The following is a 24,751-nucleotide window of genomic DNA, read 5'->3' on the forward strand; positions in this document are numbered from 1 at the left end:
TATGATATAACAACATTAAAACATTTCCTTTTATATAAATGAAAATATTAACCTTTTCATCCAGCCTTCCTTGAAGAAAACTCTACGTTGACAGAGAGACAAATATTTCCAATCGTGCTGTTGACCCATAAATAACTAACACTACACAAATAACTTCACTACACTAAACGATATTAGAGCGTGCATCAGTAATGCCAAATCAGATGCATGGCTCACTCGCAAGTCGTGTATATGTGGCGCCGCGCACGTGCCAAGCTCACATGTAAACAGCTTGCGCTTGTGTGTGTGTCATACGGGCCGTGAGCCGGTTCGGTGTTACCGGCGTGCATGTATATTACTCTACGCATGAAACAGACAAGGATAGTACTATTGTCTTTCCTTGTCACAGAAAAAGATTATAGCTCTGACTATCGCGACATAAGTCAATCTGCTGATATACTAATCTACTGCTCTTTTTTATCCATTTATCTTCGATTTTCGTATGATAATATGCACGAAAGTGTTTTAAAACGAAATTATTTTTACTAGACCTCAAAATCATTTCTAAAAGTTTACATATATTCTTTCATGCATTTCCAAGCGGGAATCTATCTTATTTTGTACGTGCAAATTGCAAAACTTTTATATTAAACAAATATATGTATGACTTGACGCTAGCAGTCAATAATTTAAAACTGTAATTTTTTTTTCTCGTTTTTAACTGAAAATTGAACACAACCCCGGTTCGTTATTATATGTACTTTAATCATGGAGAAGCATTTTTCATTCTATGCAACTAATTTAATAATTTCGTTTAAAAACTAAACAATCGTTTTGATCGGTAAGGTAGTACGGTACGGTATCCCCTTAAATTCTCTTTTAAAGCCATGGTAATTACAATATTGGTACAAAATTAACAATATTGTCAGTTATTACGTAAATCTTATGAAAAAATATACAAGACGGTCCTCAAAAATCGTTAATCAGTAGCAGTAATTTTTCTTTTGTTGGTCGAGCGTCGCGTTGACTGTGACGCCAGAGCGAGGTCTTGGCCTGCATGCACACAATTGGAAAATAGCGTAACTGCGCGAATTCGATTTGTTCCATGACTCCTTCCGCGGGGCAAGGGGACTGTAGAGAATAGGTATGGCGCCATCAAGCGGTGGCGGCTAACCGCCCTTGATTTATCGATCTAATTATCGACCGCCAGATAACATGTAACAAATACATAAAATAAAATGTAATATTTTAAGTAAATATACTAACATTTCTTTGAATTTAATATAATTACAAACTTTCAAATAAGGATATATATTTATATACATTTATTTATTATTTTTATAAGAAAAAATCGCGTATTATCAACTCAACATGTTATCTGGCGGTCGATAATTAGATCGATAAATCAAGGACGATTGGCCGCCGCCGCTTGATGGTGCCATAGCTATTCTCTACATTCCCCTTGCCCCGCGGAAAGTTCTAGAAACATCAAATTTGCGTAGTGACATGAGCTGCCTACAGCTTTTTGCGCAACTCATGCATGCGGTTCTTGGATTGTGTGCGTGTTTCGACAGTACTGAATGTTCCGTAAATATAACGAATTTAACACTGAAAAAAAGAATATTTAGCACAACTAAACACTCTATTCTTTTTAATAATATAATGCATTTTTAAAATTTTATATTATAAATAACAATTTTTGTTGTTTTGCTCCTATGACCTTTATATTTTGTTTAGCTTTTTCTATTATCTCTCTACACAACAATTTATCATCGGCAATATTAAAAACATGGATACTTCGCTACCATCATCACCGTTTTTACAGACTCCATCATCTTCTCCAATATCATCATCAAATCCATCTTCCCCTAATTTTTCTCAATGTTTTCTAAAAAAATCAAGAACATGGCAAGTATTTAATCGTGGAAATGAAGGAAATAAGCAGGTAAATTCATAAAAATAATTTAAAAATAATTTAAAAATTAATTTAAAATAGCTGTGAATAGTAATTGCTATTAAATAATAATTGAATGTATCATATCTACTTCACATTTATGTCTTTTTTAAATACTAAAATTTGATCCAAGATGTTAAGAATCAGAAAAATAATTATATAACTAAAGCATTATAAGAAATAGAAAAGAAATATTTTTATAACTTAAAATAAAAAACTAAAGAATTAAAAGTGTCATATGTATTGTATTTCAACAGCAATGATGTATGACAATTTAGTTTGAACTAAAAAAGTATTATCTTATTTTTGTTTCTAGCCATCTAAATCTACTCTCTATAACTGGAAACATATAGAATGATTTAAACAAACTCCTAATGAAGAGCAATCCAGTAGCACTGAAGCTAATATAGATAAACCAATTATTGATTTATCAAATCAAGAACGAAAAGAAGATGAGGCATCCGAAATGCTGCCATCTAGTGAAAAGAATTATTTCACGAATTTAAACAGCAGTGTTTTTGATATTGATAGTATCAAAAACAGTGTTTTTGAAAGTGAAGTTGAAAGTATAATTATTGATGAATGTTTATTTCATGATGAGAGTTGGTTTAATGTCGGTGATTTCAATTTAGAATCAAATCATGACGATAATACTGAAAATATTCTAGAAGAAAATGATATTAATAAGGAGGAAATTAAGTTATATGATGGCTGTCAGTATACTGTTGATGAGGCTATTCTTGATTTATTAGATGACCACTTAAATAACAGGTAAACAAAGAAAAGTCTTCATGATCAAGTTTCAACCTTTATAAAATATTTACCAAAATCAAATAACTGCCCTAAATCTGTTTATCATATTTTAAAGTATGTAAGAGATTTGGCCCCATTATACAAAGAAACTAAGTATTACTATTGTTCAAAATGCTTTGCTTTATCACCTTGCGATGATCAAGTTTTATGCATTGTATGTAATTCTTCAGAGCAAAAAGCATTTTATGGTTTTTCTATTGAGGATCAAATTAAACATTATTTTGAAAACTGTAGACTTCATGAAGTTTTAAGAAGAAAGGAAAATGTTAAAGATATTATAGGAGACATTTGTGATGGTTCTGAGTATATAAAAGTGCAAAGTAATTGTCAATGCGAGATAACTTTGATGCTAAATACAGACGGAATTTCTTTAAGTCGCAGCTCAAAGACTAATTTGTATCCATTACTGTATACTATATGTGAAATTTCACCTAAATTAAGATCTTCCTTTATAATACTTAGTGGAATGTGCTGTGATACTGATCATCCTCCAATGAATATATTTTTGAGACCATTTGTTGATTCTTTGGTTAGTATTTATAATAAAGGTGGTGTGAAGTGGACGCATCCAAATAATTCTGATATTCAGATAACTTCAGTTATAGCTCCAGCTGTATGTGCTGATGCTCCAGTCAGAGCCCAACTACAAAACATTACGAGCCATACTAGTTTATATAGTTGTAACACTTGTGAACAAAAAATAAAAAAATATCCTTTGACTCGTCATGAATTAACATTAGTTGCTCAAGGACAAACTGTTAAGAGAAAAAGTGTTTTTTTATTAAAAAAAAAGTCAGTTTGCCTTTGGACCATTGAGCGAATGTTAAAACAAGCTAAAAAGACAGTTAAAAAAAAAAAAGTCAAAGGTGTCAAAGGTCCAGCCATTTTATCTTTAATTCTCTTGACCTTTCAAAATGTGTATTTGGAGAATATATGCATCTTGTTTGTTTGGGCGTTGTACGCCGTTTTATGAATCTCTGGTTCAACGTTAATGAAGGCGAATGGTATATTGGAAATTACGTGAATGAAGTTAATCAGTTTCTCATCAATATTCGACCAAGCATTATAGGCAGATTACCACGAAGAGTTTCAGAAATGAAATCTTAGAAAGCTAGTGAATTTAGAGCATTTCTCTTGTATTATTCTCTTCCAACTCTTTCTAAGTTTTTATCCGATGCTTATTTGCAACATTGGATCCTTTTCGTAATATCTATTTATTTACTCCTTCAGGAAGACATTAAATTATCTGATATTGAAATGGCGGAAACAATGCTCAGAATGTTTGTAAAAAACATTGAAACTTTATATCGACCTAAAGATTATGCTTATAACGTACATGAGATTCTTCATCTTCCACTATACGTGAAGAGATGGGGATCTTTGTGGGCTACTTCAGCTTTCATTTTTGAAAAATATAATGGAGTCCTTTGTCAACTTATTCATGGAAAAAAAAATAAAGGGAAGGAGTTAATCAATAATCTTGGAATTGCTCATGGAGTTGAAATTTTGAGACGTAAAGTTCATGACTTTAATACTGTTAGAATTCAAAGCTCATTGTAATTTCCAGCCGTTGAATAAGTGTAGTTTAAATAATGTTTCAGATCAAGATTTTCTTTATGCTTGTAATTTTGTGAAACCGTATGTTGTATTTTCTAGAGTTCGAGACTTTCAACAAAGCGAAATATTTATCTCATTGCTGTATCGCAGAGAAAGAAACGAAACAATTTCACTGCATGTATATTTTCAAGATGAGCTAGAACAGGTTACGGCGAAATAAAATTCTTTGTAAAAAACAGTGATAATAACAATAATATTTATGCAGTAATTAATGTTTTCAAAATAATTCATACTGCTATTTTCTTTCATGAAGCTAGTCGTGTTAAGATTAGTCACATAATTCTAGTCATGTCCTCAAATGAGTTGAAGTGTATACTCTTTCGATGTGTATTATTTAAAGTTATAAGAGTTGGAGATTTTGTGTGCCACAATCCAAATTTTATCGAAAAGAATTATAATATATATTTATAATATATATTTATAATTACTTATTAATAAAGTTGCTTTATATTATATATGATGCTATATCTTACATAAAATACCTTACAAAAAATTAATATTATTGCTGGATAGTATTAATAAATATCAATTTTCTATTTTTTAATTTGTGTGAGACGTAAGAATATGCTTTTTTTATTATAAGACAATGACAACAGCTATTAATTTGACCTACTTATTCATATATATTTTATATACATGTGTATAATATATATATATATATATATATATATATATATATATATATATATATATATATACATATATATGTATATATATATATATATATATATATACATATATATGTGCGTGCGCGTATGCGTGTGCGTGTGCGTGTGCGTGTGTGTGTGTGTGTTCGTGTACGTGTGCGTGTGTGTGTGCGTGTATGTGTGTGTAAAGTATTTAGTGATTATTTTAAGATAAAATAATCACTAAATACTTTACACACACACACACAAATCCCAAATATATAATAATCCTAATATTTTCACATAATTATAAAAACTTTAATAGATTATTATTTGTAATTTTCGCGCAAAGAGAAACGAAAATAATAAAAGAAAAACACGTTTTTAATTTTAAATAATTAATTGACTTGTACAATATAAATTGTATAAATTTAATTAATATATACATGACATACAATTAATATATACAGGATATCCGGTAATAATCGCCCCAACCTAGAACAGATTCTCTGACTGATTTAGAAACGATTTTTCTTTAGTGAAAATATAATGTTGATATATCAATAATTTTCGAGTTACAAAAACGATTGAAAAAAAAGGTTTCTCGTAAACAAAAATTTGTAGATTTGAAAGAGTAACATATAATATTATACATTCTTTAGTTAATTTTAGGTAGAGTTATTTTAATAAAATTTGAATTTAAGTTATAAAGTTATAAAGTTATGTACTGACAAAAATTAGAAGTTTTGAAAAAAATGGTTATCTACCACGACACATTTTCATTAAAAACAAAAATCGTTTCCAAATTGATTAGAAAATCTGTCCTTAATCATTAAAGCGATTATTACCAAACATCTAGTGTATGTATAATGCTTATGATTTATTTAATACTTTATATTTTTTTTAATGGAACTAAACTTTATTTATACAACTAAAGCTAACATTTCATGAGCAGTAAAGAGCAACAGCAAAAATGTTACTGCTCATGAAATGTTAGCTTAAGAGTGCCTTATTAAAACATATAAAGAATTTATAAGCACTTTATATTAAGATTAAATATGGTTAAATTTTAAGGATTTTATATAAACATTTAATAAAGGATCTTATATAATTTAATATGGATACTATTTTGTCCAAGTCATATGAAGACATTTAATAAAGCATTATATAAAACTTAATATAGATCTTTATATTATCTCATTAAACCTTTATAAAGTTTTAATAAATAATTGAATTCTTATTAAAATCTTATTAGTGTCTTATTAAGTTTAAATAAAGTTTATATTGAATTATATTAAATACATATTAATTTTTTTTTACGGGATCATATTCTGGATTGTTATTTGTTGCTTGATACTCGCCTTTGTCCTTTAATTTTAATTAGGTTTTATATGTATATGCGAAAATATGGAAAGATGAGAACACCGAAAGATAAATATTTTATATTTTATATTTTCCATTTTTATTTTTTAGCTATTTACGAGATTATTCAAAACTCTCAAAAATTACTGTTTATGCATTGTTGTAATAATTAATATAAAAAAAAACGAACAACTTCTGTTTTCAATCTGTAATGGTTGTATTTCTCACAAAATCCGATTCTCTTTTAGAAATATCTTTTCCTCGTTTCCCTTTTCTTAGTAATTCTTTTTACTCTCGATTATTGCCAATCGTAGGTTGGTAAAAAATGAAGACAATATGCGTTTTAATTATTCAAAAATTGAATTGGTATCCATCTTAACTCTTGCTAACTATAGTATAGTTTGTTATTTTTTGCTCATAAGTTTTTTATTAATCAAGGCATATAATTATCATTTTAATTATTTATTTTCTTATGATGTTCCCAGTGCTCCATCTTTGAAATATCATCGTCCGATTGATCACATGAGAAATAAAGGAGAGGAGATGCGAGAAATACATTTGTGCGTGTTCCGGGACAAGAAATCACGTAACATTTTTATATATACAATATATATTTTCTTGATAATGTTGAACGTACGATGTGCGTAATAATTTTTTATCATTTTTGCAATTCATCTTCTTATACATACTTACATGACATCCGTGTTAATTTTAAACGGCTATTTGTGGTTAATTGGGATGAATTTCATATAAAACGGACGAAAAGGACAAAGTAGTAAATCGGCCTTTAACTGCAGACTTTTTAAGTAATCTACAGGTTCCAAGTAAAAATTGTATACCAAAGATGCTATTGTAGCCTTCAACTCCAGCAGATCGAATTTTTGACCTATTATACAATTCAAAGTTTATCGACACTATCAAAAATTATCGATAAGAGCACAAACGAAGATAATAATTTACCTATGCAATTCCTCGGTCCTGCGCTGAACGGTATATAGGAATATGGATGACGATTCTGTATTCTCTCGGGCAAAAATCTATCTGGATCGAATACTTCTGGATTTGACCAAAAATTGGGATCTCTGTGAACTCCGTAGATATAAAGATCGTTCCAGCAGGTACGACATAGGATTCTGAAAAGCGTATTTTAAAATTACAAAATATTAAAATTTACAAAAATAAAAATTTCTTTTAAATAGATGTATATAATACTGTATATATTTTAAAAATGTTAAAGCATAAAAAAAATAAAGCATAAAAAAAAATAAAGCACAAAATTTTTTAACTTTATTTTAGCAAGATTTTAATTCACTCTTCTTTTTAATTTTCATATTCGATAACTTTTATTTCATGGTACTTGGTAGTTAGCTTTATCTTTTTACCTTTCTATTTCTATGGTCCTTGGATTGCATGTAAAGAAATAAATGATATTTGTTTTACAACAAAACTGTCATAATTACCTTGTGTGAGAGACAGAAAGAAAGAGAGAAAGTGTGTGTGTTAAAGAGAGTAATAAAGACAGAGATAATATCATTGAAATAATTTTATATATTTTATGTAGTTAATAATTTTGAAGAGTTATAAATAATGTGATAATTTTATTTATTATAATGAAAAAAATATTATTTGCGTAAATTAAATAAACAAATTTTTATTGTTTATTGTTTATAATTATGTTTCTATTCATGATATTTAATTTCTTAAGTTTCTAAAATAAGATTGCAAATTCTGATCAGTGCTTTATAGTATCAAAATTAAGTCGAGTATTATATTTATTTTGTTATCTATAAAATGTTTCAGTTATTTTAACATTGTTATAATTTTATTTCCTTTATAAATGTATAAAAAAAAATGCTTTTTAAGTGATCGCATCATAATGTCCGTTTAAAGTTTAATTTAAAATTTAGTTTTGTGCAAATTTTTGTGCGTATTTTGTACTTTAACTCTAAAAATATATTTTTATTGCTAAGCAAAGATAGAATTCCCACAATAATAGACTTTGCAATGAGAGTCATGCGCGGATGTGCATGCGTAAAATTTCTTATTTAGAAATTAATTTTTTTTCGCTTTAGAAATTAATTCTTTCGCAAAATTTGATTTTTTCTCGTCTACATCTCTTTAGGGGGGTAAAGAGGGATATAGAATTCTCAAAAAATCTATTACTTGGTGAAACGCACCAAGTAAAATATGTGCCCTGTGCACGAATCAAATTTCGCGAAAGAATTAATTTCTAAAGCGAAAAAGAATTAATTTCTAAATAAGAAATTTTACGCATCAACATCCGCGCATGGCTCTCATTGTCAAGTCTATTATTGTGTTTGTAAATATCGGAGCCTTATGTATTTCGAATTATTAAAGATAGAATTGTTTTGTAATAAACGGAGCTATTAATTAAGCATTCGCACACTTTCGTAAACAAAAAATTAATTTGAAAATTTTGTGTGATTTTTATCAAATTTATTATCACGTTAAACACATAAATACATTGAGTTTTCATATAATATATAAATTATATAATTATCACGATTGTTTAACAGCATTTTTTTTTTGTTTATTTAATTGTTAAACATTTGCGCAAAAATAATATAATATACATTTAATAAGATTATAATAATTAATCAAAGTTAACAATTTGTGGTATTAAAGAAAATTTATGTGTAAAAATCATGCGTTTATACTAATTATATTATTAATCAAAATTTTTCAAATGTTGCAATAAAATGTTATAAAGTTTTATTTTATATAAATAAGAACTGCCCAAAATTATCTGATCAATTCTTTAAAGCGACGTTCAATTAAAACGTTACTCAATTGTTCAAAATGTTTTGAATGGAATATTGCAAATTTTCTCAAGTAGATATGTACATGTGCCAGTAAAACAAATTTCCGCAAACTGACAATGCACATCTGAGGTTTATACTTATAATATCTCAAGAACGTATTATAAATATTTATAATAATTAGAGCGTATTACAATAATAATAATAATATTAATAATGATAATAGTGATCTTAAGAGGTAAGTTAAATCGTATTTGATTAAAAACAACACATTTGATAAATGTTTACTTACACTCGGATTGTTTTCATTTTTATATATGTTAGAGAAAATATATTCCTAATTAATAAATCCCGAGATAATACATCCCGAGAAAAAATGGATTTAATATGGTCAGATGTAAACATACATAATTAGATATGAAAAGAACTGATCACATGTGTAATTTTATATGATCATATATAATATTCGAAAAATGCTGCAATATGATCTTATATGACCATATCTCTATATAATCATATTTTGTTAAATTTTAAAAGAATTATATATGAAAACAGATCTAGCTGAATGTAATTATATCTTTATATAATTATATAATTATATCTTATTTTTATAAGATTATATTATGCCAAATTTCGGATATTATTATATATGATCAAATTATATTGTCCCGGGAAAAAAAAGTCCATTTAAAATTGGCCATATATGGATTTTGTCAATATCTGAGCATATCTTGCCAAATATAGTTATATATGATAATATGATAATTAAATAAAATCACATATATGATATCATATGATTTTATTTAATTATCATATAATATCATATATGACTATACTTGGTAAGACACGATTAGATATTGACAAAATTCATATATGGCCAACTTTTTTTCCCGGGCACTTATAGTTTACTTTAAATATTAACGCTGACTTTAAATAAAACTTGTTACAAAATTATATTAATTTTAGAATTATATAGTTTTATTGAATTACGTTTTAGAATTTTTAGGCCTTGGTTCTATAACAATTTATTATTCTCGTTATCGCCACAAGGAAGAAAGCAAAAAAAACTTAAAAATATTGCATGGATTTATGGAAAAAGTACATTTTAAATCATGTTATTTTAATCCTTTAAACTCTCTTTTTTGCGTAATATTACAATAAACCTCATAATCTTCGTACCGTAAGATTACATGATTAATCAAAAATATTAATAACACATTATGCTGTTAATATTATGCTATAGCACAATATGCTAATATCAATAAGTATAAAAAATCATTTTTAAAAATTAATATCGTACTTGTATTTGTAGATAATTGCGGAAAGAAAACTTTATCACGAACGCACCAATGGTCGGTACTTGAAAAACCTTGAAAGTGACAAAGAAATAGATGATGTCGAAGTGTTTGAAAGTATGTAAGAGATCAGCTTCTAATTTAAGCTTGTTTGCACAATCTAAAATTATTGTTGTAGTATTTGTACAAAATATACGTAATGAGATATAGCATATGTCTGTCGTAAATTAAATCATTATTATTTCTAATAGAGGTTGATCTTTATACAAGAACAATGTTAATTAAAGAATGCAATAATGAGATTGAGCTAATATGCTGTTTTTGTTTCTAAAAAGTTAAAAAAAAACGGCTGGCCATGTTGGACCTTTTAATAGCGGCATCTCGAGAAGGTTTATTAACTGATTCGGACATTAGAGAGGAAGTCGATACCTTTATGTTTGGAGTACGCATCAGTATAATCTTTTTTTTAATTTTGTATATTTAAGCATGTATAATTGTATTACGTTATACATAATACAATAATTAATGATGATGATTACAGGGTTACGATATTATAGCGAAAAATATGATGTTTGCTTTATTACTATTAACTGAACACAAAGATATTCAGGAACATTTTTTTAATATTATTGCAATGTATTATTTAAATTACAATTTTAACTCAAAGTTTCGTAAGGATAATTATAGTACAGATCTGTAGTACTGATATCAAGTTTTTGTTGTAATGTATATTTGCTATATACCGAATGTCTTGAAATTAAATATCAAAACTTCGAGAGCATATAGCAAATCGATAAACTAAGAAAAAACTCCCTTACAAAATATCGCTTGGTTTTGCTTTGTTTTGAACAAAATTAAAAGAAAAACAAACAAAAAATATTTTATCCAAAATATAAAACAATACTACAATTATTATATTTATCAAAAAGTACTATAAAGTAAAACATGATAAGATATACATGGGCAATGAGAGCCCATGCGCGGATGTTGATGCGTAAAGAAATTAATTCTTTTCACGAAAGAATTTTTAATTAGTGCACAAAGCACATATTTAGATTCTCATTTTTGAGAATTCTAAAAACCCCTCTATACCCCTCTAAAGAGATGTAGACGAGAAAAAATATCGGGGCGAAGTCGCTGAATCGGGAATTGAACCCGAGTCTTTCGCCCCGATATTTTTTCTCGTCTACATCTCTTTAGAGGGGTATAGAGGGGTTTTTAGAATTCTCAAAAATGAGAATCTAAATATGTGCTCTGTGCACTAATTAAAAATTCTTTCGTGAAAAGAATTAATTTCTTTACGCAGTTTCTTTACGCAGTTTCTTTACGCATCAACATCCGCGCATAGGCTCTCATTGCCGAGTATATCTTATCATGTTTGTAAATATTGGAGCCGTATATATTCTCTAATTATTATAAAGTAAAAGTTATGAAACATTAAAATTAAAAAAAAGAGTGAATTAAAATCCTTTTAAAATAAAGTTAGGGAATTGTGAATAAATACGCGATATCGCAGAGTTAAGAACCATTTACAATAAGTGTTGTAAGTTGTGGGCCACAAGGAATTAACCAATCACAGTTGACCTTAAAGAAGAATATTGAATATCATTGCTTAGACCACCTTTTATTGTAGCCTGCTACTTTAGTTTGTTTTTGTTTATATTTATGCCTTTCTATGAATTAATTACAGTTGCTCATCAGAAGTCTACAAGCGAATAATTAATCACATCTGTCACAATATGTCACATACATGTTCTAATTTCGTTGAATATATCAACGTGAGTTTTTGCGATTTTCTTCAAAACGTAGCAAAAACGAGCAAATTACTAAAACACTTCTTTTCTTAATTTATCAATCTCTCACGCTTTTAAAGTTTTGACATTTATTTTCGAGGCATCCTATATGTACATTAGTTTCTACATATATATCAAAAAAAATTATTTTAAAATAAATATAAAAAATTTATTTTGATTTTATTAAGAATTTATATGTATGTATGTATGTACATGTAAACCAGAATGTTAAACAATACACTTTAAACATCATTAATAATACAGGAACGTCTAAGGGTTGAAGTTGATATCGTGAAGCAAGAGAACGGAGGGCGAACGATGAAAGCGTTGCAAAAATGATCATATTTAGAGAGATGTTTAAAGGAAGCGCTACGTTTGTATTCCAGCGTATTTTTAATATTTTAAAAAGCTGCCAAAGATGTAAAATTACGTAATGCACTACTTTTTTGCTCTATATATTTCTGGACATGTAACATTACATGAAGTATAAATTATCAAACGTACAATAAATTAAATTATTTTAAGATTTTAAGAATACCAATATTTTGTATCTTTTATTTTTTTTTAATTTCGTATTTTTGTAAATTTTAATATTTTGTAATATCATTTATGTGGTTCAGATTCACACAAAATTCATATAAAATTATGTAATCCATTTTTGTTGCATATTGTTACAAATCACATTACACGAAGTATATATTATCAAATGTAAAGCTTAAATGCTTTAACATTTTTAAAATATGTACATCTTTTTAAAAGAAATTTTTATTTTTGTAAATTTAAATATTTTGTAATTTTAAAATACGCTTTTCAGAATCATATGTCATACCTGCTGGAACGATCGTATATTTTCATATCTACGGAGTTCACAGAGATCTTAATTTTTGACCAAATCCAGAAGTATTCGATCCGGATAGATTTTTGCCCGAGAGAATACAAAATCGTCATCCATATTCCTATATACCGTCCAGCGCAGGACCGAGAAATTGCATAGGTAAATTATTATTTTCGTTTGTGCTCTTGTCGATAATTTTTGAAAGTGTCGATAAACTTTGAATTGTATAATCGGTCAAAAACTCAATCTGCTAGAGTTGATGGCTACAATAGCATCTTTGGTGCACAATTTTTACTTGGAACTAATGGATTATTATTTAAAAAATATGCAATTAAAGTCCGATTTACTTCTTTGTTCTTCGTGTCCGGTTTATATGAAATTCATCTCAATTAATCACAAATAGCCGTTTAAAATTAACACGGATATCATGTAAGTATAAGAAGTTAATGAATTGCAAAAATGAAAAAAAATTATTACGCATATTATACGTTCAACATTATCAAGAAAATATATATTGTATATATAAAAATGTTACGTGATTTCTTGTCCCGGAACACACAAATGTATTTCTCGCATCTCCTCTCCTTTATTTCTCGTGTGATCAATCGAACAATAATTTTTTTAAAGATAGAGCACTGGGAACATCATAAGAAAATAAATAATGAAAATGATAATTATATGCCTTAAATCTGCCTTGATTAATAACAAACTTATGAGCAAAAGATAAACTGTACTATAATTAGCAAGAGTTAAGATGAATATCAATTCAATTTTTGAATAATTAAAACGCATATTGTCTCCATTTTTTTACCAACGATTGGCAACAGTCGAGAGTAAAAAGAATTACTAGGAAAAGGAAAACAAAGAAAAGATATTTCTAAAAAAAAATCGGATTTTGTGAGAAATACAACAATCACAGATTGAAAACAGAATTTGATCGTTCCTTTTTTATGTTAATTATTATAACAATGCATAAACAGTATTTTTTGAGAGTTTTGAATAATCTCGTAAGTAGATAAAATATAAAAATAAAAAATATAAAATATAAAATATTTATCTTTCAATGATCTCATCTCTCCATACTTTTGCATGTACATATAAGATTTAATTAAAATTAAGAGACAAAGGTGAGTTTTAAGCAACGAATATAAAAGCAGAATATGATTCTGAAGAATTTATACGCAGCCAGCATTTAGTTCAGAATATTTTTGATTATTAAATTTTAATAACGCCAGAACTGATTAGATTTACAATAGATTGAATTAATATGTATATTTAATCGATAGTTCGAATAAATATACATCAAAAAATTTTTCCGATTAGAAATAGAAAAAGTATACATATATTATACAAATTTATTCTTTTATTAGCATGTTTCAAGATATTGAAAATATTATATCCAATAAAGTGATCAAATAAATAAATGTGTATATTCTATGTTAAATATATTTTACTTTTAATTAATTTTTTATTACTTTTTGATATTTTTCTTCTTTTTATCTCCTTGACATCTTCGTATCTTCGAATCTTTATATTTTCATTATATAAAATTTTTAATATTTCAGAAACATGTTTAAATTATATATAGTGCTTGTGTGATTTTATTTCTATTGAACGTAATTTTCAAAAGTTATAACATTATTTTTGCAGAAAGAAAAGCAGACTTAAACAATATTATATACATTTTAGCACTACACTTTTGCACAACAATTTTTTTGATGCTGACTTGACATTTTGATTTATTACCGCATCGTTTTCAACGTCAGTTTTCTTTAATAATACGAACTTGACTTATCAAATTATAAATGCAAATGCAAGCTTAGTTTAACAAACATTAGCTAAGCCTTGTATTCCTATATGATATTTTGCTATCATTTCATTGCAAATGTAAGATAATGATTGTCGATATTAACCAGTGAACTTTGTTCTGGTTTAAATATGCTCACAGCAATGTTAATAAATTAAGTCTGTTGATTAGATAAAAGAAAAAAATTTATTAGAGTCAAAATTTTATTCTTCTCGTACTACTTGTTGTATCAAAGTCGTATACGCTTATTAAGTAAAAGTCTATAATTTGTTTAAAAAAGGAGAGATAAAGTTTCTGACAAAGAAAGTGACACAAGTGTTTCTCTCTTATTTTAATAAACTATAAATATGTTATCTAAATAAAAATAAGAAATGTTACTTCTATATTAAAATAGAATTTTCAAGAAAAACAAGCACAAACGAGTATTGTTTGTAAATTTTTCTACAGATAATTCGTGGTGAGGTACTAAATTGCCCAATGCACGTGTTGGGCTTTTATATATTAAATCTTTGATTTACTGAAGAGATCGACAATATATACTTTTCTATGAAAATAAAAATTGGTTAAAAAAAAATCAAATTGTTATGCTTGTGTATTGTCAATATCGATGTCAATATTTTTAATTTAAAAAAGATTTTAAGCGACAACAAAATCATTTTAAATCAATAGTTTAAATTTCAGATTATATTTTGAAATGGTTCCACAAATTTTACCTTCTCAAATAAAAATATGCATTAAAATAAATGCTTGATCTACACAGTTCAAATTGTTGTTATTTTTACATATATTATAAAGAATATATTCTTGAGTAATACAATGTTGAATTTTGTAACACTCTTTGGTTCTTGATATTTACGATTTTGAAGTGTATTTGAAATGTCTAATTGGATCGGTCTTCGACGACTCATTAAAAAAAAATGACATTTTCCGAGCGAACTCCACAGTACACGAGTCAACAATTTGTTACCAGCCGTCACTAATATTGTTAAAGAATATCAATGATCATTGTTATTCACATACAATATTATCAGGTCAGTGATTTCTTTTTATTGTTGACTCTGTCGTCTGTCACATCATAATAAAAAACATCTATCGGAGTTGGTCCAAACAACTAAGACAATAGCTTATTACATTTATATTTATAACTCATTATTAAATATTCTCGTTTTACTAAATTTTACAATTGTATTTTTATTTATTGCGCTGATAAAGACTCAAAAATTGAGCTCGAAACGTACGCATTCAAATATGCATATAATTGGATTTTAATTTCTCTTAATATTTGTCGTTTTAATATCTTTGATTGTAGTAACGTTGCGAAAATGCGATATATAATTTCTCTTAACATTTGTCGTTTTAGTATCTTTGATTGATTAACGTTGCGAAAATGCGATATATAATACCGTTATTAGTAATTTAATATTTAAAAGTATTGCGACATATGTAAGATTAAGTCACATTTCTGATATTAATTATAATACACCTTATTTTGCTTAATTATTATAAGAATCGTTTCAATTATTACCTAACTCGTTTAACACGACTCAATTTTTGCTCTCTATTGCCGTTTATAATTTATTTCTTATTTTATATTTAAGAGAGCATTGTTTTTATTAATTTTTATTTAAAAATAGAAAAATATATATATTAAAGAATTGAATTATTTTTGTGATGGAAGGTATAGAGCGAGATGAAGACGAAGTCTCTCCCCTGTCCACACATTTACTTTATGAAAAATTTTGAAAACATATGTCAATGTTAAGATCATTGAGACTAAATTTCTTTTTCTAAAAATATTATTTCAAAATCATATATTTTTAAAACAAACAGACGATACAAAATTCAAACGATTAGGAATGTACTCTCTATAACATGTATAAAAAAGGCGAGTGTCAATAAACATTTATCAAATATGTTGTTTGGTTATTAATCAAAATGGAATTATTCAACTTGCCTCTCAAGTATGAGACTGTGATTATTATTAACATGCTCTTGAACTACAGATATTATAAGTATAGGCCTCAGATGTGCATTGTCAGTTCGTGAAGGTTTGTTGTACTAGCACATGTATCCTTTTGAAAAGATTTGTAATTTCATTTAAAACATTTTAAACATTTGAGTGATGTTTCAATTGAACGTTGCTACAGATAATCTATCAGGTAATTAAGTAGTACTTATTTATGTAAAGTAAAACTTTATAACATTTTATTTCAACATTTGAATTATGGTTAATAATATAATTAGTATAAGTGCATGACTTTTATACATAATTCTTTGAATAACAAGTTGTTAACTTTGTTTAATTGTTATAATCGTATATTATATTATTTTTGCGCATATTTTTAACAATTAGATAAACAAAGGAAAAAACACTGTTAAACAATCGTGATAATTATATACTTTGTATATTATATGAAAACACAATGTGTTTATGTGTGTAACGTGGTAATAAATTTGATAAAAATCACATAAAATTTTCAAATCAATTCCTTGTTTATGAGAAAGTGTGTGAATGCTTAATTAAATAGCTCTGTTTATTACGCATCAATTCTTTATCTTTGCTTAGCAGTAAAAATAGATTTAAAATAGATACGCACACACAAATTTGTAGAACTGAACTTTAGACAGACATTATTATGTGATCGCTTAAAAGCATTTCTTTACAGTTATAGAGTAAATAAAATTAATAATAATGCTAAAATAACTGATACATTTTTTAGATAAATAGATAAAAATAATACTTGATCTAATTTTGATACCACTAATCACTAATCAGATTTTGCAATAGAATCTTAAAAAATTATATCTTGTAAATAACAACATAATTATAAACAATAGCCGATAAAATTTTTTTTTTATTTACGCGAATGTTATCTTGTTTATTATAATAATTCATCACACTATTTATACATTATTAATCTTCAAAATTATTAACTATATAAAATATGTAGGATTAATTCAATGATTATTCTCTCTTTCTTTGTCACTCTCTTTCACTTTCTTTTTCTCTTTCTCTGTCTCTTTCTCTCCTTCTTTCTCTCCCTTTCTCTTTTATTATTAGCATATTTCGAATATCAATGCAATTGTGACAGTTTTGCTGTGAAACAAATATTACTTTATTACAGGTGATTAAAAAATTATAAAAAAAGGAAGCTAAAAAAGATAAAGCTAAATTAAACGGTCAAGAATAATATTACCTCAAGAAACGATGTTTATCACTATATTATTATTATTTATGTTTATTTTATTGGTGTATAATTATTATGTGCATCATGGAAAAGACGGACGACTTATTAATCTTATACCAGGACCACCGGGCCTTCCGATTCTTGGCAATGTATTGCAAGCCATTATTTCACGAGGCAAGTACAAAATTTTTAATCTATCTACATTAATAGACAAACACTCCGTCACTCATGCATGAAAGTAAAAGTTAAATTCATAAACTCTCTTGAAATGTATATCTTAGCACTTTTCTTTGCAATAACCATTTGCAATCTATTTTCTTAATTATCATTAGTCTGCTTTCAACGTATTGAGTAAAAGTAAAGTAACAATGAAAATAATTCCTCAAACGAAATTAAAATTAATTTTTCACTAATTTTGTATTTATAATGTATTTTTCAGAAGAACAAATGAAATTGTTTATTAAATTATCCAATGACTATTATCCCATTGGTAAAATCTGAGGTGTCTTCATACCTGTTGTGGGTATCCGTCATCCAGATGATCTGGAGGTAATAAAAGAAATTCAATTCTCTATATTATAAATTAATTAGATTTAGAAATTTTATGTTTCACAAGAAGATTTTTGTTCATACAAAAAGTTTCTTAAAAGATGAAAAAGTAGAAGATCGATATTCGATCGAGATTAAACGAAAATTTGAGTATAATAAACTGATATTTCTCTCTAATCATATTTTCGATTTCAGACGATACTAAGCAGTATGAAGCACATCGAAAAAAGTCGTGGGTATGATTTGTTACATCCTTGGTTTGGAACAGGTCTTCTCACAAGCATAGGTAACGTAATGACATTAACATATAAGCGTACATATTTTATTATTATAATCTGTTATTGATCTGTCTCCATCACAGAAATACAAATAAAATATTACAATAGATATATATATATAGATACAATAGATTACAATAGATATTACTAGATTATTATTTTACAATTAAACAATAAACTTATACAACCTTTTTGTTGTAAAAATTAATAAAAGAAATTTCTGCACGCGAGATCGTACTAAAAGATAATTTCACCATGATTTATATATTTTCAAATAAAAAGCAGCAATAGATATTTTAATGAAAGAAGATTCTCAATATAATCAAAAGCCATCGCGCGTAATAAACATTTTAATAAATAATAGTTTATCTGCCAATCCATGAAGTTTTAATTACAAAAATATTAATTAAATTCACATTAATACTTATAATTTTTTTTATCATAAAAATTTTATAAGAAAAAATGTAAAAAATTATAAAAGAATTTACGAGATATAGTTTTACTTATAATTTTTTATTTTATAATGTTACGTTATATTGTTTTTGTTTTAGGTGTTAAGTGGCAAACACGCCGAAAGATATTAACACCTACATTTCATTTCAATATATTAAATCAGTTTGTTCATATCTTGATTAAGGAGGACGATTGCATGACAAAATCTTTGAAGGATGTCGGAGGGACGGTTGTAAAAGATTTAATACCATTTATTAGTGAACATGCGCTAAACGCGATATGCGGTGAGGCTTCTGTAAAATTTCTATTGTTTTGTGTATGTATTAGAATTTTATTCAAAATTATCATAACTTGAGATAAAAAGATAATTTATTCTTACACAAGCACCGATACTGCAATGAAAGAAGATAATATTCAAGTTTTTTATACATGAAATTTTTAGCTTTATTAATCTTCAACCTATTTGCGATCTTATATAATAAACGCACTTGTAGAAACTTCTATGGGCATCTCTTTGCAAAAATTCGGCGAGTTCCAGCAACAGTATCGAAATGCAGTACACGATATAGGTGAACTACTAGTTTATAGGTAATTTATGGATACATTTATGGATTTATAGTAATTTATAAATGTAGTAAATAATTGTGTAATATATCTTAATCTTTTATGATTATAATATATGTGTACATTTATATTTATGATTATAATATATCTATACATTTTGAAAAATAGATTAATTGTTTAATAGTCATATAAAGGTAAACAATTAATGTAAGACGTCGCCGCCGTGTTGTTTAAGCCGGCAATTAAAATATTTGCAATATCAATTAAAATATTTTGTACGCACTCTGCTGAACATTTGATTTCATAATAAATATTTATTAAACAAATACTTAAAAAATAAAAAGAATAAGAAAAATGATATATGTAATAAAATCATTAGATAAATGATCAAAAATTAAACAAAAAAATCTATACTTAAAAAATAACAATCTTTTCAGAAAATTTATGTATATCTTTTTTATAAGACTGTAGATTTTAAATTTTATCTGTGTTTTCTATCATCTATAATTACTTAATAATTACATAAAGATTTCTCCAAGATTATATAATGATTTTAAATAAAGTAAGATTTTTATTTTATTAGCAACATTATTTGTTACAAAGTTATGTTATTATTAAAATTATATAATTTGGTTGAATTTGTCGTATTATATAGAGTACTGAAGCTTTGGTATCATAATGATTTGTTATTCTCATTGTCGCCACAAGGAAGAAAGCAAAAAAAGCTCTTGAAAATACTGTATGGATTTACGGAAAAAGTACGTTTTTCAATTATGTTATTTTGATTCATAAAATTCTCTTTTTTGTATAATATTACAATAAATCTCATAATCTTCGTACCGCAAGATTACATGATTAATCAAAAATATTAATAATACATTAATATTAATATTTATGATACAGTACAATGCGCTATTGTTATTAAATACGAAAGTCATTTTTTAAAATTTAATATTGTACTTGTATTTATAGATCATTGCGGAAAGAAAATTTTATCACGAACGCACCAATGGTCGGTACTTGAAAAACCTTGAAAGTGACAAAGAGATAAATGATATCGAAGTGTTTGAAAGTATGTAAGAGATCAGCTTCTAATTTAAGTTTGCTTGCGCAATAATCTAAAATTATTATTGTAGTATTTGTACTAAGCATACATGATCACGCGTAATGATATAGTATTTACATAGCATGGAACATATATCTAATGTAAAATTAAATCATTATTATTTCTAATAGAGTTTAAATTTAAACAAGAACAATGTTAAGTAAATAATGCAAAAATGAGATTGAGCTAATATGCTGTATTTATTTCTAAAAAGTTAAAAAAAAGCGGCTGGCCATGTTGGATCTTTTAATAGCGGCATCTCGAGAAGGTTTATTAACTGATTTGGACATCAGAGAAGAAGTCGATACTTTTATGGTTGAAGTACGTATCAGTAATCTTTTTTTTTCGTTTAGTGTATTTAAGCATGTATAATTGTATTACGTTATACATAATACAATAATACAATAATTAATGATGATGATTACAGGGTTACGATACTACAGCGAGGACTATGATGTTTGCTTTATTAGTATTAGCTGAAAACAAAGATATTCAGGTACTTTTTTTCAATATTATTGCAATGTATTATTTAAATTACAATTTTTATTCAAAATATTGTACGGATAATTATAGTGCAGATCTATAGGACAGATATCAAATTTTTGTTGCAATATATATATTCTATATACCAAATGCCTTGAAATTAAATGTTAACAGTTCGAGTGCATATAGGAGATCGATAAACTACAAAAAAAAACTCCTACAGAATATCGCTCAGTTTTGCTTCGTTTTGGAAAAAACTAAAAAAAAATGATTTCACCAAAAATATAAAACAATACTACAATTATTATGTTTATCAAAAAATACCATAAAATAAAAGTAATAAAATATTAAGATTAAAAAAGAGAGTAAATTAAAATTTTTTAAATAAAGTTAGAGGATTATAAATATATACGCGATACCGCAGTCTTCTACGTAAACCACAAGAAATTAACCAATCACAGTTGACCTTAGAGAATATTGTCCTTAGGGAATATTGAATATCATTAATTAGACTGCTCTTTATTGTAATCTGCTTACTTTAATTTAAAATTTAATTTATGTTTATATTTTTGCCTTTCTATTATGAATTAATTACAGTTGTTTATCAGAAGTCTACAAGCGAATAATTAATTACCATCTGCCACAATATGCCAGATATTCTAATTTCGTTAAACATTTCAACATGGGTTGTTGCGCATTTCTTCAAAACAAAGCAAAAACGAGCAAATTATTAAAAGACTTCTTTTCTTAATTTATCTTTCACGGTCCTAAAGTTTCGACATTTAATTTTGAGGCACTCTTTATATTAGTTTCTACATATATCGGAAAAAAAGTATTTTTTAAATAAATATAAAAAATTGATTTTGATTTTAAGAAAAATTGATTTTATTAAGAATTTATTTTATATGTACGTACATAATAACCAGAATATTAAACAATATACTTTAAATGTCATCGGTGATACAGAAACGTGTAAGGGTTGAAGTCAATACCGTGATGCAAGAGAACGGAGGGAAACTAACGATGAAAGCGTTGCAAAATTTACTATACTTAGAGAGATGTTTAAAGGAAGCGCTACGTTTGTATACCAGCGTGTTTTTCATATTTCGAAAAGCTGCTGAAGATGTAAAATTACGTAATGCATTACTTTTTTGTTCTATATATTTCTGGACATATAACATACCACGAAGTATAAATTATCAAACGTAAAATACATTAAAATGCTTTAACATTTTAAGAATATCAATATTATGTACATTTTATTTTTTTCTAATTTCGTATTTTTGTAAATTTCAATATTTTGTAATTTTATTTTATGATTCAGATTCATACAAATTTCATATAAAATTATGTAATCCACTTTTTGTTGTATATTGTTACATACACAAAGTATATATTAACCAGTGTAAAATAAATTTAAATGCTTCAACATTTTAAAAATATAATATTATGTACATTTTCTTAAAAAAGATTTTCATTTAGGAAAATTTCAATATTTTGTAATTTTATAATACGCTATTCAGAATCATATGTCATACCTGCAGGAACGATCATACATCTTCATATCTACGGAGTTCACAGAGATCCCAATTTTTGGCCAAATCCAGAAGTATTCGATCTGGATAGATTTTTGCCCGAGAGAATACAGAATCGTCATCCATATTCCTACATACCGTTCCGCGCAGGACCGAGGAATTGTATAGGTAAATTGTTATTTTCGTTTCTGCTTGTGTCGATAATTTTTGATAGTCAATAATAGACTTTAAATTGTATGATAGGTCAAAAATTTGCTCTGCTGGAGTTGAAGACTATAATAACATCTTTGGTGTACAATTTTTACTTGGAACCCGTAGATTATTTAAAAAATATGCAGTTAAAGATCGATTTACTTCTTTGTCCTTCGCGTCCTGTTTATATGAAATTCATCCCAATTAATCACAAATAGCCGTTTAAAATTAGCACGGATATCATGTAAGAGTATAAAAAGTTGATAAATTGCAAAAATGATGGAAAATTATTACGCATATTATACGTTCAACATTATTGAGAAAATATATATTGTATATGTGAACATAGTACGTGATTTTTTTATTTCGGAACATACAAATATATTCCTCGCATCTTGTTTCCTTTATTTCTCGTGTGATCAATCGGACGGTGATATTTCAAAGATAGAGCACTGGGAATATCATAAGAAAATAAATAATTAAAATGATAATTATATGCCTTAAATCTGCCTTGGTTAATGAGAAACTTATGAGCAAAAGATAAACTGTACTATAGTTAGCAAGAGTTAAAATGAATATCAATTCAATTTTTGAATAATTAAAACGTATATTGTCTCCATTTTTTTACCAACTTACGATTGGCAACAATCGAGAGTAAAAACAATTACTAGGAAAAGGAAAACAAAGAAAAGATATTTCTAAAAAAAAATCGGATTTTGTGAGAAATACAACAATCACCGATTGAAAACAGAATTTGATCGTTCTTTTTTAAGTTAATTATTACAACAATGCATAAACAGTATTTTTTGAGAATTTTGAATAACATCGTGAGTAGATAAAATATAAAAATAAAAAATATTCAAGATTAGATAAAATATAAAATATTTATTTATTTCTTTCGATGATCTTATCTCTCCATACTTTTGCATGTACGTATAAAATTTTATTAAAATTAAGAGACAAAAGTGAGTCTTAAGCAACGAATATAAAAGCAGAATATGATTCTGAAGAATTTATACGCAACCAGCATTTAGTCTAGAATATTTTTGATTTTTAAATTTTAATAACTCCAGAACTGATTAGATTTATAATAGATTTAATATGTATATTTAATTGATAGTTCGAATTTCACATCAAAAAATTTTTTCGATTGGAAATAGAAAAAGTATACATATTATACAAATTTATTCTTCTATTAGCATATGTTTCAAAATATTGAAAATAGTAGTAGTAGTAGTAGAGTTTATTTGAGTCCCCTCGGGGTTTTCAACTCATACATAGTGTTCTTCAGAGACCACCAAACCCCTTACAAACCTCCTTCTTTCCTCATCCTTACATATATACATATACAGGGTGTCCTATAAAGATTGAATCAACGTTCGTGAGCAGGTAGAGCGCATTAAACTGAATAGAAAAGTCTTGTACCATTTTGCGATTTTCGGAATAATTATTGAGAAATTAATTTACAAAGATCGGCAAATCCGGCGCGAGATCAGCCCATATATTATATATATATTATTTATATTGTTGATTTATTATATAA

At 26.7% G+C, this 24,751-nt stretch overlaps 2 pseudogenes; both read left to right on the forward strand.

Moving 5' to 3' along the window:
- Positions 1-23,552, forward strand: LOC140673168 (cytochrome P450 4C1-like; annotated as a pseudogene).
- Positions 1,885-13,487, forward strand: LOC140673512 (cytochrome P450 4c21-like; annotated as a pseudogene).
- Positions 23,553-24,751: the final 1,199 nt, after the last annotated feature.

Source organism: Anoplolepis gracilipes, chromosome 14 (genome assembly GCF_047496725.1).
Source record: "Anoplolepis gracilipes chromosome 14, ASM4749672v1, whole genome shotgun sequence".
Lineage (NCBI taxonomy): Eukaryota > Metazoa > Arthropoda > Insecta > Hymenoptera > Formicidae > Anoplolepis > Anoplolepis gracilipes.